Source organism: Amblyomma mixtum, chromosome 9, assembly GCF_055824585.1.
Source record: "Amblyomma mixtum isolate Tamu chromosome 9, ASM5582458v1, whole genome shotgun sequence".
Lineage (NCBI taxonomy): Eukaryota > Metazoa > Arthropoda > Arachnida > Ixodida > Ixodidae > Amblyomma > Amblyomma mixtum.
In genome coordinates, this window is record NC_143020.1 from 39,970,541 (window position 1) to 39,983,077 (window position 12,537).

General features: G+C 49.2%; 1 long non-coding RNA gene across 1 annotated transcript; it reads right to left on the reverse strand.

Moving 5' to 3' along the window:
- Positions 1–5,590: 5,590 nt before the first annotated feature.
- LOC149328809 (uncharacterized) lies at positions 5,591–8,466 on the reverse strand. The gene is made up of 3 exons (XR_016285777.1): positions 7,659–8,466; positions 7,475–7,591; positions 5,591–5,722 (listed from the first exon to the last, which is right to left on the reverse strand). It is a non-coding gene; the product is annotated as an uncharacterized LOC149328809 (long non-coding RNA).
- Between the last annotated feature and the right edge of the window lie 4,071 nt (positions 8,467–12,537).

A 12,537-nucleotide genomic window follows, 5' to 3' on the forward strand; every position in this document is an offset into this window, starting at 1 on the left:
GACAATGACCTTCAATACCTCACAAGTTCAAACCGAACATAACTGCGTGGTGGCATGGCCCAAGCTATGGTAGTACACCACGCGATATTACTGTGACCATTGGGTACCTGACCTTTAACCTTGACTGTAAGGGATCGGTAATGTACGCGGGGTCATTGGAACGCGGCTGAGCGCGCGAGAAGCGGAGCGTCTCCTTTCACAGGACGCGGCCGCTCGCGAATGCGCCGGGGTATACGGGTGTCCACCCGCCCCGCGGTACTGATTCGCGCACGTGCTGGCATGAATGTATATTTGTGTTTGTTTTTGTTTTATTTTGTGGTAGAGAGGGTGGTCTGCCTTGTAGGAGCCGGAGGGCTGGCCATGCCCTTGAAGAGCCAATCATGTTAAGAGCGCAACATGATTGGAAGCTACGAAATGTGGGCCGGGCCTTTACGGCTTTAAAGCCGGGCCCCGGAGCCGGAAAAAGTGTTCTGCGCTAAGGTGAGATGCTACGCATCTTCGGCTACGCCGAGTAGGGGCCTCCCCTAGTATTAGCCAGTTCCGCCTTTTGGTTGTTTGTCTCTTTGCCGTTGTGTCTAACTTGTATATTCTGTAAATATTTGTATATAAATCTTCAGTTATTCGCCTTACCCCTGCATCTCTACTCATCGTGAGACCGTCTCTGACGGGGCACCCCTGGTGCGAAGAAAGAAGCTTCAGTCTTCCAGTTGGAACAAGCCGTCTCTGACGGGGCACCTCTGGTGCGAGGAAGATAAAGAACCTGTGAAATTTACTGGCGCAGTTGACAGGATCCTGCTGCCATCGGAAGACGGCGCAGGAAGAAGACTGAAGGCAGGGAGAAAGGCGACGACAAGGCAACAGGTCAGCGTTCGAGACAGGACCTGCGGAGAGACGGCGGCAAGGATGCAAGGACCACGGCAGTAGTCCAGCGACGCGGGACTGCATACGGTCCAGAAAAGCAGCGCGTCGATAACTTGGTCACCGGCGGCGGACCAGCGGCGTGCGACAGCTCATCGCAGCGTCCGGGGAAAGTGGCGGTGGACTCCGACGCTAAGGAGCTGGCAATACGGATCGACGCATCGAAACCGTGAGTTTCCTTGGTCGCATTGTTCACGTCCCTGTGTTCGAGCTGGTAGGACAGCTGAGGGGTGCGGAGGGCGGTATGGAGAGTTATCCAAGCCGGCCCTCACTTGATGTGAAGTACCGAGTAGAATTGGCGAAGGCGCGCTTAGCTTATTATCATGCTGAGCTTGCAAAAGTGAATGGAGGAAAGGGGTCGCTATGCGAGGAAAAACCTCCGGATTTTCAGGCGTTAGAAGCAAGGCGCCAGCAGCTAGAGCTCGAGCTGGCTAAGCTCAAAGAGTCTAGGAGACCTAGTCAACTAGCCAGGGAGAACTGCTCCGAGTCCCGAGCGGAGAGGCCGCCAATGCTGGAAGGCAAAGGCATATGCCTGTCAAGCACAGGTCAAGAAAACAGCCAGGCAGAAGTAAAAGGCTACAACTGTCACCTGGACAGACGTCAATCGTCCGGCGCCGGATGTGGGTCTGCTTAACTTGTGGGCTGCTCGCCGACAAGCGGAGATGGCAGCTTCCCGAGACTCGACTTCTGCACAAGCACGCACAAGGCTGAATTACCTTACTGCCAAGGCTCGCAGATATGAACGTGATCTATCGCGAAGGCAGTGGCATGCGTGGTGTGACCAGTTTTCGACACAGTCATCGAATGCTTCTTTATGGCGAACATTTCGCGCTATGGAACATGGTTCTCGTCGTCCTGACGCAGCGGCCACAGCATGCTTCGCTGCTAACTTAGCTCCTGATGATTTCGCAAGAGAAGCAGCGCGGAAGTTTTTTCCGAAGTTTGACGTGTTGCCTCCATGGACCGCAGCAGCCTCCTTGGCTGGCATTCCAGCATATGTCGACAGGCTACCATCTACAGCCGACGCCGAGGGTATCGCAAGCCCATTTTCCATGCCCGAGTTGCTTCCAGCAATAGATGAGGCGCGTCGGAAGACTGCACCCGGCCCGGACTCCATTCCGTACGAGGTGTACAAGAACATGAGTTCCGCTCTACTGCCTCAACTCCTCGCCACCATCAACAAGGTATGGATAGAAGGCGTCGTACCAGAAACTTGGAAATCGGCTATTGTGATCCCCATCCCAAAGCCAGGGAAGCCGCCGACAGACCTTGGTAATTTCCGGCCTATATCGCTTACGCCCACTTTGTGCAAGCTTACTGAAAAGATGCTTGCCACACGCCTGTCGTGGTGGCTTGAGCACCACGGTTTCTATCACCCCGCCCAAATCGGCTTTCGAACGTCCATAGGTACAGAAGATGGATTGGCTGTCTTGGCGTCATCAGTTCTAGCATCAACACGCAGCCACAATGTGCGTACCGTACTGGCCATGGACGTTGAAAAGGCGTACGATAATATCAGTCATGCTGCTATCCTGGAATCACTTGACATGCTGCATTTCCCCGCTAGAGTGCGCAATTTTGTAAAATCCTTTCTGGAAGGCCGACACTTTGCTATACGCCTCAGTGGTGAGGCCGTCGGATCCTTTGTGCCTCTTCGCGGCGTGCCCCAGGGATCGGTACTATCGCCCACATTATTTAATATTACTTCTATCCCCCTTGCTTGGCGCTTACATGAAGTGACTGATATTAAGTTTTTATTGTACGCTGATGACATCACTGTGTGGAGCACCCACCACGACCTGTTGACTCAAGCCTCCGCCCTACAGTCAGCCCTAGATATAACGTCGACTTATGCCTCTTCAATTTGTCTTCAGCTTTCAGTGAGCAAAACTACGTATGTGTCTGTTGGCAACCGCTGGGGACGCCGTAAACTCGCTGCGACACCAATTCGTCTCCATCTATCGGGATTTGCACTTCAAGAAAGTTCGATAGTCAAAATATTGGGCTTGACGATTCACGAGTCAGGAACAGGGACTGCTTGGCTTTAACTCGAGCTAAAAAGCAAGCGATTCAGGCGTTAGGTTTGATTAGACGAATTGCTCCTAAAACAGGCGGCGCCCGCTCTCATGTTGCAAGGCAGTTGGTGCGGGCGGTTGTGCAACCGCGCCTCGTGTACCAAGCCCAATTCCAGCATTTGACGAGGGCTCAGTGGGATCGCCTTGAAGCCGTTAATCGAGAGGCAATGAGGGTCATCACTCGCCTTCCCCGCATAACCCCGATCGTGGCGCTCCAAGAACATGCGCAGCTGAATACTCTAGATGAGCTGGTGCAGCAAAGGCGTGATGCTCGCCGGCTTAAGTCTAACCTTACACACGCAACGTGTGCACTCAGGGCGTATGCTTCCTCGCACTCCATTCGACAGCCGCCTCCGCCAGTTCTCCCTCCTTGGCATTTTGTGCAGCTAAGCGATAACAAACCAACAGATCTACGTCGGCCATCATCTACCCTCGCGGCGGCGTCGTTTCGCGAACGAATTGCACAAGAAGACGCCCATCTGCCGCATGGCTCCATCGTTTTATACGTTGACGCAGACATCCAGGCTTGCGAAACCACTACTGCAATTTACTGCCCTTGCAAGCCTGCCCTCAACAAAACGTCCAGGTTTCGCTTCCCAGAACCTCCTTCTGTGTGGAGATGCTTGCTGTTCAAGAGGCACTATGCTCAGTGGCCGCCGTTCCCCTACTACCTACGGCTCGCATTGTCATCCGCACCGACGCTCTTCAAGTCATACGCCTACTACGACGCGTCAGTCGCACCCCAGGCATTTGCCAGGACATCCATCGTCTCGCGGCACGCATCCCGCAGCCAATCTGAATTCAGTGGGTCCCACGAGACCTCCTGAGTTCGCAAAGCCGTGCAGATTCTGCGACCCACCTTGTGACCCCAACTTCGTCTTCGCCTCGAGTCCTAACACTGGATGACACCACCCTCCTTTTAACAAAAAAGGAACACCTCCGGCGCCGCACACGTGCTCTAATCCCTCCGTGTGCGGTAACCCTCCCCCGTGGTCTTACCCGTGCAGAGGAGGTTGCGCTTCGGAGGATCCGGATCGGGGTTGCCCTAACTCCGGCCGTTACACGAAAGTGGCCGCAATTCGATGGTGTATTTCCCCGCCCCGGGTGTCCAGTCTGCAAGAACAGAAAACTTGAGGCCGACATTCACCACCTGCTGTGGGTTTGCCCGGCGCTGAAGCCTACAAGAATTCGGCACCTGGCGGCAGCGGGTCTTTCGCCCGATAACAGTGCTTCATACACCGCTTGGACACAAGGACCTCATCATCGTTCACTGCTCGATTTCATTAGATCAGCGAACCTTTACTCATTTATTTAAGCATCCTCATTTATCATTACATGCCGTTTTATGACCTGAGGCAATAAACATCGCATTAAAAAAAAAGAAGTAAAAAGTGAGCCAGATTTCTGCGAAGTTGGAGTCGCAGTTGAAGAAAGTATCGTGACGGAACGCAGCGTCGCGGTATTAGAGGCGGTGAACGCGCACTCCGACGATTTCAGCTACACAGGTTAGCTCTACCCCAAATGACATCAGGGACGCGGACGCGAGTTCAGGATTGTTGGAAGTCACTCTGACAATTCCAAAAATGAGATCTCAAGGAAGCCGCGGAAAAGGACCGTTCGTTCAGCATGAAGCGGCCAGTAACGATAGACGTAAGATCAGCGAGCTTGTGACAGGAGAAAGTGTAACGTTCCTGCAACGGCACACTGTGTCGGGCATGGGGCATGAAGGGCCCTGTAGCGTTACTGGTGGCAAGAGCCCTTCATACGAGGCAGAGAGCGGAGGTGGGCCTGCTGGGCCGACCGGGCAGAGCGCCGCACAGTTTTCGAACGCACCCGGTATGTGCCCGGCCAGGTCGTTTGAGGACCCGGAAATGAGTGGCGACTTGCCGCAAGGCAAGCTCGGGTCAAGTGACTGCGAGGGAGCTCATGGAGCCTCAGAGCTAGACGATGCCACGAAGCCGGTAGTGCCTATCAAGCAAAGAACGGCAACGTCAGTGTTTGCCCGAGCAGGAACGGGGCAAATACACTGCAAACCGAAAAACACCCGGATAGGAGTAAATGGCTCATCGCGTAGCGCACTCCCGAAAAGGCGTTTTTATACTCCTCAGAATAGGAGTATATCGTCTACTCCTCTGCTTGAAGGGATACTTTCGGAGTGCTAGAAGGAGTAAAGTGTTACCGCTCTGCAGACGGGAGTTTATTTAGGAGTAAAGTTGTGATCACAAAGGAGTTAGCATGGCAATTAATAGAAGTATTATATACTCCTTTGCAGCTACTTTTATAGTACATTTCAGGAGTACGTGCCTGTTCCTTTTAAGTAGTTTTGACAGGAAATTTTTGGAGAAATGTTTCTTACTATAGGGTTACATTTATGATTCCCAGATGAGTATATTACTTCACTTGATGCGGAAGCCGATTTGAAATAAAGTATTCGTATGGAAGGCTCATTTTAGACCTTGATATTCCAGGATAAATGCGTCGATGAACTTAGTGATTTATTTCAAACAATATTTTATTGGGTACAAAACATTTGAGACATGTGTTCGGCAGCTTGCTTTCGACGGTTACAGAGAACCAACGTCTTGGCCCCTGTAAAAAAGAAGAGTGCCTTAACCCACGCTGTCTTTGGGTACATAATTTAAATACCCAAAGGAATGAAAATAGAGATGCCACACTTGAAAGCAAGGAGGGAACCTTGAAATGCTTCGCTGTCAACATACAGGCTCCTTCTGAAAGAAAGATTAGAAAAACAAATGCATCAGTGGAATTGCACCTCTAAGCTTGAGGTATGACGTGCTTCAAGTGTAGAAGCCAACCGTTCAGAGTGCACTTTTCAGTAAAGTAGGTATTATTGAAGTTTAAACGTTTTTCATGACAAAAGATTAGCTAGCAGAACATAGTAGGTAATCAACTAGCTAATACATACCTGTACCCTGTCGGATGACAGCGGCTAAACGCGGTTTTCAGGGAATCACAAATTCCAGAGAGCCGCTTTCGTAAACGTTAAGGCAATACGGCGAATGGGAAGCAGCATCGATAGGGAACATTTTTTCCGCAAAGCATAAAACTGAAAAAAAAATTAAATGGTCTTACTGAGGCACTTGCGCATTCGCGCTGCCTTTGGCTGCGTTCCTGCACCGAAAGAGGCCTCGAGATATAATTTTTTTTTACTTGTCAGAGGTTCCTCATGCTTTTCAGGCACCATATCAGAACCAATTACTGAAATCAAAACATGCAAACAAAAGACAGCGCTTTGCATACACGCAGCGGAAGCTTACATGCAATTTCCTTGATGGGAGAGCCCGCAGCTACGCATTTTCAGGACGTCCTCATTCTGTGTATAGGCCAAAGGCAGGGCAAGGGTGACTGACATAGCAGGCATTGTTAGGAATAGAAAGCTACCACCAGACCCACCCTCCCGCCGCCACCTGTCTTCTGTTAAGCTTTGCCCTCACATTCGTGGCCAGGGTTCAAAAGAAAACATTCTAGACAGGTCTATCTGGCTGGGTAAGGAATGTACTTTCGGGAGAGAACGCCAACCAGAAAAAAAAAACATGTTTGGGAATCTTCTTGGTTCTTTCAGCAGGTGTGACTGCGAGTGAGTCACAGCTTGCCTTTTTTAAGCCTTCGGTTAGTCATCCGCCGGGTAACTGATCGTAGACAGTTGATGCAAGGATAGTTCCCTCGAAGTCAGTCTTGTCAACCCGCGCTTCCTTCCTTGTTCATTTGTTTGGCATCCGCTTTGTGCTGCTTCAGTTTTTCTGGGAAATGCTTGCTTTCGCCAATGTACTATGTCCAGCACGAGCAGGGGATCTTGTACACCGGCGTATGCTTTATTCTTTTTCTTTCGCTGCCTTCCTGGGATCAGCAGTCTGAACCGGAACGCTTGCCTCCACGAGTTTCACATAATGGAATGTGTTCGGAAACTGCACGCGAAGTGGAAACTTCTTTTAACATTTTTCAAATGCGAAGAGCTTACAAGATACCACATTTTGGAACTAGACGCCTAACCATCCAGAAAAGGCAGCGTTCAGTATGGTTGAAACCTCATGTCCGCTGCCGAAAATCGCTGCAACGTTAAGATGCCACCAACTCGGAAAATGTAACAGTTTAGCTAATCTCCGTGAGCGCTAAGGCGTCGCCATGTCCTGTGCTATGACTGAAAAGAATAAAATCGCTTGCATTGTTTGCATAACAAGGCCCTCTTAAAACACAGGAAAGGAAGCAACCGATTAGGGCACGGTTCTCAGCACTGTTCGTAATAATGTGACAAAAATTCACAGACCCCAAGGCTGTGCATTTTCACCTGTCATTGCCTGTACAGCTTTTCCACATTCATGGGGCGTGAACGCATGAAGAAAATTTGGTCCCTAGAAGAACTGACCGTACTTCCAGCTGTACATGTTAGCGTAACAGCCACGACTGCAGTGCCACACTCTTTTTTTCAGCCGCATGCAACAACAAATTTCTCAGATACTTACTTCATGCCTGCTGTGTGAGTTGGCTCCACCGGACCACAATGAAGCCTTTGCTGTTTTGCTGTTCTCGTTAAGCCTTTCATCTCGGCGCACCCGTGGTTCACAGCAAGTCTACGCACACTGAAAAGGGAGCGGCGTTAAGTGCATGCGCCTCAATGGCATCAAAGGAGAGTTTAATACTGCTTACCAGAACACACGACGATGATAATCCGGTCTTTAGTATTCTTGCAATACAGCGAAAGAACGAGGGGCCGACGATGTCGAGAAAACTGGTGCGTCACACACACATCGCCATGTCGGCGCGGCGAAACGGCAGCAGCCAACACTTGTATGCTGCGTAGACAATGAATGACTAGCCGCTGCTTCTGCACATATTGCTGGCTTGAGTGAGACGTTCATTGCAGCACGTTGCTGCTAAGGTCGATGATGTCCAGTCTTACGTCACGACAAGAGCGCGCAAAGGAGCGGGTGGCAAACTGGCGGCTTCGGGGAGGTCGACGCGTCACACACCGCCATGTTGGCTCGGCTGAGCTCGGCTGGCTAAGCCTCTCGCAGACTGCCGTCGCAGGCGATGCAACACCAAGCGTTCTCCGAATACACTGGGGGCTTCACAGGCACTGTCTGGGGCTCACCTTGGTGCGCGAGGTTGCGGCGATCCGGTGTCTTGTAACATGACAAACGTGCGTGAAGCAGCAAAAGCACAGGCGAGCAGGCAGCGACGACAGAGCCGGCGTCGTCACCTGCAAGTGCAGCGAACCGGCAGCTGCCACTAGGCGGCGGGCAGACGCTAAGGAGTGCATAAAGGGCCTGAAGGAGTATTGAAGCCGACATACTCCTTCTTGGAAAAGTAGTAAAATCATGTAAATGCTTTATTTTACTCCTCGATTTCGCGACGGCAGTAAAAAAGGAGGATTTCCTCTTTTTTACTACTTAAAGTCGATTGCGCAATTTTCAATAAGGAGTTTAAAAGCGGACACTAGCCATTTATATTCCTATTTGGGTTTATTTGTGTTTACAGTGTAGCTCTAAACGAGGCGAAGTGCCAGGAGGCAGGTGCGCGGCCTTCACGTTGAAAGTCAGCGCGTGGAGCAATACGTTCCGTGCTGCAGTACGCCAAATCCCGTGTGGCAAAAGCGGCCGCACTGATATGATTAGACTGGACAGGGGCTATGCTCCTTACGCAGCACGCGTCTCGTATTGGCGCGCCGGAGAGAGCGTACCCTCAAGGGCGTCGCATGGTCCCGGTTTTGGACCTATAAAAGGTCAGGACGTTTTCGATCCTGGAGGGCAGCAACTTATTAGTTATCGTCCCGCTGTGGCACCAGCCTAATGAGCCGAGTGGCAGCTAGGCATTGATCGTGTCGATTGAGACACGTGGTGGCTTGAATGCACACAGGGACGCTCGGTGCGACTAAGGAGGCTCCCGTGGCCACTTACGGACATCGTACGAGTGCTAGTGAACGCTCCAGTCGCGAGTGTCGGTGCGTATGTTCAGAACTGAGTACAGCCTATCAACTTGGACTGCGTTTTACGGCGCACAGCAAGCGTGTCACCGTGTGTATTTGTGATATTTGCTTATGTTGTGTTGGTGCCTGTGTACATTTTTTGCTTTTGGTTTTGTTGCTGCCAGTGCTGGTGTAGCTGCGGTATGTCACCCACGGGGTGGTTTTGTGACCCGTACCAATCCCTTCTTGTTATAATTCTAAAAGTGACATTTGAGCCCTTTGTAGAATCTTGGGAAGGGCGTGTAAGGGATCGGTAGTGTACGCGGGGTCATTGGAACGCGGCTGAGCGCGCGAGAAGCGGAGCGTCTCCTTTCACAGGACGCGGCCGCTCGCGAATGCGCCGGGGAATACGGGTGTCCACCCGCCCCGCGGTACTGATTCACGCACGCGCTGGCACGAATGTATATTTCTGTTTGTTTTTGTTTTATTTTGTGGTAGAGAGGGTGGTCTACCTTGTAGGAGCCGGAGGGCTGGCCATGCCCTTGAAGAGCCAATCATGTTAAGAGCGCAACATGATTGGAAGCTACGAAATGTGGGCCGGGCCTTTAGGGCTTTAAAACCGGGCCCCGGAGCCGGAAAAAGGGTTCTGCGCTAAGGTGAGATGCTACGCATCTTCGGCTACGCCGAGTAGGGGCCTCCCCTAGTATTAGCCAGTTCTGCCTTTTGATTGTTTGTCTCTTTGCCGTTGTGTCTAACTTTTATATTCTGTAAATATTTGTATATAAATCTTCAGTTATTCGCCTTACCCCTGCATCTCTACTCATCGTGAGACCGTCTCTGACGGGGCACCCCTGGTGCGAAGAAAGAAGCTTCAGTCTTCCAGTTTAAACAAACCGTCTCTGACGGGGCACCTCTGGTGCGAGGAAGATAAAGAACCTGTGACATTTACTTTGAACATTGACCTTGGCATTTAATTTGAGTGTTGACATCACGTCGACAATGACCTTCAATTCCTCAGAAGGTCAAACCGAACTTAACTGCATGCTGGCATGGCCCAAGCTATAGTAGTATGACCATGTGATCATATAACTATGACCATTAGGTACCTGACCTTGACCTTTGACTTTGACGTTGATGTATTTCACGTAAAACCATGCTGAACAGAGCTTCCACTCATATAACTCGGCGCAAGCCACGTAGATCCCAAGTCATTTTTTTTTCATTCCGAATTCTTCGAGAAGTAAGGGTGAAGCAACCTGACAATATATTAAGGCGAAAGCCTTTAATGCCTCATACTGTCGTTCATTAACAAAGCGTGTCACACGCGTTTAACTCGGGAACTCAGAAAAGATGGAAGAAAACCTAAAGTTTCTTCAGATAGAGGTGAAAAGAATGAACTTCGAAGCCAAGTTTGGTGACTGTAGATTAATTAGTTAATTAGTTATAGGCAAAATGACGAAATTGCGTCGAAATAGCGCGGATGTCGATATAGACACTGGATCGGTGTGACGTCACATCCTCCGAAAGTCGTCACGGCATAGTGAAAATTTTCACAGAATGGTCGTAAAATCAATAGATTTGTGTCAAGTAAGATGGAAAAATATGTAATTAAGCGTAATTAACACTTAAGATCCCCGAGAGATGTATAATTTGGGTATCCATATAGCGACGGGAACGGTGTGGCGTCACATCCACCAAAGTCGTCACGGCATAGTGTGCTCGGCTTTCGCCTTTCAACACTTTAGTTGCCAAAGTGTCCTCGCACTTTTTTGAGCCTACCAGCGACAACGCATCAGAACCTACTTTTTGCTTCATGGTCAGCTTTGCGCTAAGAATGAATGTATCACTTCGCTGATCGGTTGGAGTATGCGCGATAAATTAAAGGCCTTTGACGAATTCCCTAAGCAACCTGTTGGAAAGTAAAAGGGAAAAACAAGAAGAGCATGGTCGTTCATATTTCTGAATGAATCCACCGGCGCACTTCAATACAAGAAATCGTAAACACAGGGTATTATGCGTCTGAGCTTGCTGGTAATTTTATTATAACTCTCTTTGTGGTGTGATTATAAGAGCGTGCCACCCTGTCTGAGAGAAGGAAGCAACAGAATCAGTTCGCCTCGTCCAGAAAAGGCCCCGCGTAATGTACAAAATGTTTAGGCAGCAACTGCTAACGTTCCCCCCCTTCAGTGGCTCCCTAATTGCAATTAATGCGTAGTTGAAATGTAATGTTAATGTTAGAATAAGTGAAGCTTTGTATGAATGCGTCTTGAATTATGTACTAGCATGTATGAGTGCTTTTATGAGTTTGTTATTGGAGCGTCCTATAGCATGAGTGAACATAACGAGTATTAAGATTGGTAGATTTTGCATTGCATAAAGGCTGTTCGTTTATTTGTCAAAGAAGAGGTACTTTGATTTTTATTTCTTTTTTTCTGTAAGTAGTGTTGCTAGCTTGTATGCCCAGTCCCACTCACAAACCGACTTTTATTGCTTAAGTGGGCTGGAAACGACCCTGGAAAATACTGAAGAATAAAGCATTGTTATTTTATTATTATTACTATTAATCCATTTTGGAGAAGGGCATGAGGCGAAGCACAATTAACAACTTTGTTTTACTGCTTGTCTGCAGGGGAGTCGTTGTCATTATTATTCTACCTTTGCACCAATCGGATCATCTTACACAGCACTTTGTGTCTGCGATGGTACCAACAAATTGTAAGTATATATTTAACCAGTAAAACATAAAATACACAAAGGGTGATACTCACATCTTTATACATAATGGGTCGACCATTATCAATAGCAGGCTACTGCTAGTGTTGAAAAATGCCCCCTTTGGATTCACATCTCACTTAATTGTCCCAGTCCCGTAATGACAATCCACATTCGGTAACAGTGATCCCACTCTAAAACCTGTCTATTTAGTCGGCTATAGTCTGTAGCAACCACTTCAAAACAACGTCTTCGTTCTCTGCACATTAAAGCCAATTTGTCTCTCTACACAATAAAGCCAGTTCGCCGGCATTGGGCTTCGAACCCAGGCCATCTGCGTCCCAGACTGGGACGCAATGCATATGGCCTGAAGGGTGATTAGTTCAAGCTCGTCAAAGAGGCACGAAGTGAATGCGTTGTTGCGTGTACGACGGTAAAGTGTGTTGGGGATATGCACTGATTTTAGACGATGACTTGCAAAAAAAACTTGCTGACCTCAACCAAGGATCACGTGATAAGTGTCACGTGACAACAATGACTTGCAAAAAAGGAACCGACGGCCTACAATGGCCACATGGTAAGTGTCACGTGACCACGATGACTTGCAAAAAATTAACGGCGCTTCAGTTTCGGTTAAACCGAGTGAGAAGCGATAGTTTCACGATGGTTTAGGCTGGGAAAGTCTTGTTAAGCTGTTCGTTGAGCGTTTCTTTCGTATTTTCAAGGCTAAACTATCGAAGCTACCGCTTATCCCTCGCTTTAACCAAAGCTAAAGCGCCTTTAATTTTTCCTAGGCGCTCCGGCGCCCCTTCCGTCATGTACTCGGTTAAATATGGCATGACGTCTTGCCCTATCACGTAAACACCACGTTTAGGCTCCTCGGTGAGCCCAAAGTTTTTGGTTTACATT